Here is a 6,397-nt window from a genome sequence, read left to right on the forward strand (position 1 = left end):
CAGGACCACAGCACATTGAGCTGGGTCAGTTCAGTCCAGCTGGCAGGAGGCTCAGGGGGCCAGCCCGCCAGCCCAAGGCTGCTCTGACCTGGCTCAGTGTGCTACGGAGGGACTGGCTGGGGCAAGAGGGTGCTTGAGTGTGGGACTAGCCAGCAGGCAGGCCCCATACTGAAGCACCCTCATGTCTGAGCCAACCCCAAAAGCATCTACACAGGCATTGAGGCGCACTAAATGCCTCCATAGGATAGTACTTGTGTTGACACATACTAACCTATGACAGAGTTTATTAGTTTACTGCAGCGTAAACATACAGACTTTACTGTGGAGCTAATTAGGCAAATGCAGCAAACATCTTGTGTAGATGCACCCAGAGATGGCTAGAACTTGTACTCTTCATGTCAGTGGGAATGTTCGCTGATTAAGATTGAAGGCATGGGGCCCTCTGTCTTTTAATTGGGGGGGGGGCTTTTTTGACAGTGCAGGGGAGGATTTGTTTAAGCTTCTTTGTTAAGCAGCTTAGTCACAAATTTCAGATTATTTTGGTATTTACTATAAAAGATATATTATCTATAAAATAGTATTCATTCAGTTAGGCTCTTACTAGAGAAGTATTTGAAAGATAGGATATCTGGGGCTAACTTATTTGGGCAGTTTAAGAGATTTCTAATATTTGGCATTGAGAAAGTAAGCAGCTCTGATTTACAGGTCTTGCCACACTTTCCATTGTACTATGCTGATGACACGTTCAGAAACAATTCTGTCTCTTCCAAAGTCCATTCTTGCTTTCATTTGGATTTTCTTTAGTAAAAGTTTAATTTCCTTCCTATTTTCACAGGGTAAAAGTGGGTCTGAACTGAAATGATGAAACTAAATAAAGTTTGGGTTGAAATCCAGTCTTGAATTGCACAGCCGGTCCTTCTCTGTCAGAGGTATGGGAACTGTAATAATAGATTAGACCTATAGTTTTAATGGTGTAGTAACCTATTGCCAATATTGGCCTTAGGCTTCAAAGTAAAAAAACTCCAAAATAGAAAATTAATCATGTTTTGAATCAAAACCCTGGATTTAAGATCCTCTGAATTTTATCAATGTTAGGATCCGGATCCAAACCTTATTTTTCAGATTATTTAAAAATATAGCAAACATTCAGTTACCATGAAAGCAACTTTTTTGTTGTTAACATTCACTTTGATTTAAAATGGCCTGAACCAGAAGTAAAAATCTCTCAACACCTTTGCTAACAATAGAATTTGCTGATTTGCCTTAGGAGTAAAAACAACACAGACAAATAAAAAAGATTTTGCAATACTGATACCATTTTTTTTGCCCTAAACAAATCAGTTGACTGAGGGGAAAATAAATTTACAAATTTAAGAGAAAATAACTGCAACCAGAACCAATCAACCCCCACCCTCCTTGGAAACCAAAGTGGATAAATGGGTTTATTCACCTCTGTCCTAAGACAGATTCTTACATACTTGCATTTTTTAATGTAAAGTGCAAAGAATTGCATTTGAATTCCATTTTAATGCTAATTAAGGACTTGATTCTGCCACTTTCCTCATGTGAGAAGGCACCTTATTCCTTCATCCAGAAAAGCATTTAGGCAGATACCTAACTTTAAGCACAGGCTTAAGAGGCATCAAGAAGACTACTCAAGGACTCATTATCATTTTTGCTGCACAGAGTATGAGAGTTTTCCCTGTGAATAAGTGATAGAATTAGCTACTAAACAGTCATTGAAAGGAAGAGTTCCTTTTTTAAATCAATAATAGCATATGGAAGGTATGTCATGTGGGGTCATCTTTTGCTCTCGTTTACTGCAGAGCTGACTAATTAGCTCCACAGTAAAGTCTCAGCATCTACAAGTGTGCCCCTTTTACGGTGTGGTAAACTAATAAACACCACTGTAGAATAGTACTTGTAAACACAAGTACTATCCTGTGGTGACATGTAGTGTACCATGATGCCTGTGTAGATGGTGATGGGGCTGGCTGTGGCATGACGGTGCTTCAGTATAAGAGCTTTGTGCCCCAGCCAGCCCTTCTGAGCCCCATGCCAGCCACGGCTGCTCCAACATGGCTCAACATGATGCAGTCCCAGGAGCACATGTAAATGCAGCACCTGGGAACAATAAACTCCAGCATGAACTGCACCAGAGTTTATTGTGTCACACTGATAACACATGTAGATGCACCCTGTAACACCAGTAATAATCCAGAGTAATTCTAAATTCACTGGGTTTGCTGCAGATTTACATCTGTGTGTCTTACAGCTGCATATATCTCACTGAATTTAAAATTTGTAGGCAACATAAAAGGCCAATGTACAGGGTCATATACAAGATTTAAGATTTGATTTAAAGACACTATTTTCAAGCAGTGACATAAAAATACAAACCTGGGATTTTGAGACTAGATTAATTTAAGTAGGTTTTTTAAATAGTTTTCACAAACCAAACTGTACCAGTGGTCTAACAACTAGTATTTTAGAATTGTTTCAGATTAATTTATTTTCTAAAATTTTTTCAGGAAGGATCCTTGATTGCAACTAAGTGACTAAAAACCTTGTGTACCAGTAAGAGTAATTACCACTGTATAATTTCCAGTCAAGTACCTACATTTTTTCTTAAATAAATATCTCATGCCCCCAAGTGGTTAAACTGAGGGACTGTTAGACAAATCCTTTTAAACTGTTTCCTTTTCTCTCAATTTACAAACAGAATGTTTGCATTATTCCACACAAATGAAATGGTATATCTTTTCTAAATAACAGCTAGATATGGATATTTTCTTTTAAAATATATTTATATAAAATTAAGTTTTAAAAGATAGCAAAGAATACACATACCCAGGTAACTCTAGAATCCCTGGTTCCTTTCTCTGAAATTCTACTTTTAATAAAAGATACCTAATAAAAATACTAAATTATGACCCTCTCATGAGGGGTGGTAACAGAGCACTTAGGCTACCCCATCATGGACCAAAGGTATGAATTTAAGACACACACCAGATTTATGCTGAAAGCTGCACTGAGTTAACCTGGCTCTAAATGAGTACCTGGGTATTCAAGGTGGGGGAGCCAAAAGCAGTTAGATTCAATGTTAGCCACCTCACCCCCTTGTGCACTGTTGACTAAATTAATGCATCTTAACCATGCTAGTCCAATTGGGTACCTAGGTTCGGGACAGACCTCTGACCTCTCTTTCTTTGATGACCCTGTCATCTATCAATAACCCAATTTACTCAAACAAATTGAAAAAGAAGTTTTGGTTTTGTTGTTCTGTTCATTCTTATCTGTTAGTTACTATATTTCAAAGCTAGTATCTTGTTGATGATAAATCATAGGTGACCAAATGCCCTATCGGTATAGAGCTCTGTATAACAGAGTAAATTAAAATTCCTTTTTCTTTTTTTTTTTCTTTTTTTTTGCTCTGTGGTCACTCAAAATCACAGTCTCTCTGCCAGGTCAAAACCAAAACCTACTTCCAATTAGAGATGCCATAACTGGATATGTCTCTTAGCAAATACAGAGCCCTTCCAAACCTATTACATTCAGTAGGTTTTCTATTTAAAACAAAATAAATATACTACATCCTAGGGTCTGATCTCAACGCATTGGACTTTACAGCCAATATTTTTGCAGGAAATTTCATGCCAGATATTAAATATCTTTGCAACTTTAGTTACACTCAGCTGGTTTCGCCATTCTGCCAAATTCACTTTCTGCTGCTAACATGTAAATTGAGGGGGTAAAAACCTATGAAGGCTAGAGATTCCCTCTGGAGAATTCTCTCCCCACTGTGAACTTCCCCTGAGAGAAACCATCGTGGTAAAATGGATAGAAGTACCATGGCTGTGTCCTATATGAATATTGCTAAAATGAAAAAAAAATGAATGTCAAATTAGTGGGGAAATCATGAATGTTTCCTCAGAAACTCAAGAGATTGTAATTGTCAAAGTCCAATTAAATCAACAAGAACACGGAAGAGAAAACAATCTACTGTCATAGCCAGTAAAATGAGCAACAGAAAGCAGTAGGTGTTAGTGAAAGAGAAAGGATGGCTCATTGGTAAGGTATGAGACTGCACTTGAAGATACATGAGCCAACTCCTTTGCATGACCTATACTTGATGGTGGATTTTAATGGTATTGCTCTAGTGATTTTCAAAGATGACAAACTGTGCAACTCCCACTGAGATCCAAAGCACCTTGGTACCTTCAGAAATCTCACTAAATGCTTATATGCATGTTTACAGGCTTTAAAAAAAAAACCTTTAAATAAATTTAAAAATCTGGTCCTTGGTCTCTCTGTGACTTAGTCTATGTACAGTGAGGAAATGTAGTGTTAGGATGATATTGTAGCCATGATGGTCCAGGAATTCAGCGAGAGGCAAGGATTTCTTAGGGCAGTGGTTACCAACCAGTGGATCTCGATCCTCCGGTAGATCTTGGAGCTTCTTGCGGTAGATCTCAGAGCCTCTTAGAGTCGATCCGAGGCTGGGATGGGGGGCTGAGTGCCCATGTGCCCCAACCCAGCAGGTCAGTCCATGAGGGAGGGAGGGAGGGAGTGGGGGCTAAATTGAGGCCCCTGCAGTGAGGGACAGTGTCACAGAGGCAGGAGCAGGGGGAAATTGAGTGGGGCCCTGGCCAGGTGGGACTTACCTGCTGAGGAGGCGCACCCCCAAATAATTTTTTCTCCCTCTGCCTCAAACTGCCCCACCTTCCCTCCTCACAAACTTACTAGCTGGGCGGGGGGGAGGGGAGTGGCAGCGGTGCACAATAGATCTTGGGTTGCTTTTAAATGCCAAAGGTGATCTACTTAAAAAGGTTGGAGACCACTATCTTGGGGTAATATTTTTATTGGGCCAAGTGCATAGTTGGGATAGAGTTAGACAAGCTTTTGAATGCAAGACATTCTTCACCAGGTCTGAGCAGACTAAGAGCAGCAATTCTAAGAGTCCCAATTATCCCAGACTCCCATGCAGGCTCCCTCAGTCCCCCTGAGCACCAATCCAGGCATTGCTACCAGGTTTTGCATAGGTATATATCCTCCTGTGCTATTCCTTTTGGCATGGTGAATATATTATAAAGTGACATCTGAGTTTACATGCAAATTATCTTCTAAAATATTGCACACGGAGCAGAGCACAGCTTGATGGTGACAGCATCTCATCAGAATGGCAATGGAGTTGGTAAATGTGCTATGTATAGTAGCCTCCCTCTTTCTCATTGTAAAGCCCTCCTGCCTCTATTCTCAGTTAATCTGACTGAACAACAAAAGTCACAAATGAGGCCTCTGCACATCGGTCAGCAACCTGAAGTCTGAGGTAAGGTAGATATCAGGACTACAAAACATAGGCAGAAAGGAGTGATCACTGCTTGACAGTCTGCCGTGTTCTTTCCCAGTCGCCTTCTACATTTCGTCACCCAACTCTTACTCATGCTGCTGTCAGCTCTGAGCAGCAATCTCCCATGCTGAGTCCATTGTCCTGGTCCTTCAGAAGAGCACCTAATGCAAGCACTTTAGCTCTTGTTTTATACCACTCAAATCAATGGCGACTGGTATCTCCTAATACTTGCGGCTGACTGCCGACTGGGAGGGGGGTCCCCAAATAGCCAATTGCAGAAGTGCTGGCAGAAAACCCAGAAGTGCTGCTGGCACTTCTCTCCGGCGGGGGAGAAGAGGAGGGGGATGGCCAATCTCAGGGGGTGCACATGCACCTGCATCACCAATGACTCAAATGAAGAAAGAGAAAAGGCTGTGATCACTGATGGTTTATGTTCACTGATGACTGATGGTTTCCAGCAACTTCTAAAGAAAACACCATTATCCTGAGGCCTATAGTTCTGTCATATAGCTTTGCATTTGCAATACCACTGGTGCAAGTATCATCTGAGGTTACCGACACTGAAAAGAATTGAGAGATTCAGTATTATCATTAAATAATCATAGTACATGTCAATGTATTCATTGAGTGTGTTTCAACTTATGTATAACGAGTATCACCTGGTTTGTTGATGGGCAATTGCACTTTCTAGGTCATACAGGGTCATACCCTCATGGTCCACTCTAAGGAGAATTTATGTGCATAGCCATCCGTTGGCATTGTAAAAATGTATTTACCAGAAACAGCAGTAAAGTACTGTTATGCCAGAGTTTTGAAGTCTGAGGAGCTGCATTTTCTTCCTCTGTGCACACCATGCAGCTAAGAAGTACCAGGTGCCTGAAAGACAACTACCTAGACAGGCCAAACACAAGCCAGGTGGAGCAGACAAGGAAGACACCTCCCTACTTGGGACATAGAAAATTGAGAGGCTGGTGGGTGGTGGTATTGATGAATCTTTTTTCACTACCCAATCCTGGAAGGATTGGCAAATACCTAATAGCAGCAGGA

Source organism: Alligator sinensis, unplaced genomic scaffold, assembly GCF_000455745.1.
Source record: "Alligator sinensis unplaced genomic scaffold, ASM45574v1 scaffold978_1, whole genome shotgun sequence".
In the NCBI taxonomy this organism is placed as follows: Eukaryota; Metazoa; Chordata; order Crocodylia; family Alligatoridae; genus Alligator; species Alligator sinensis.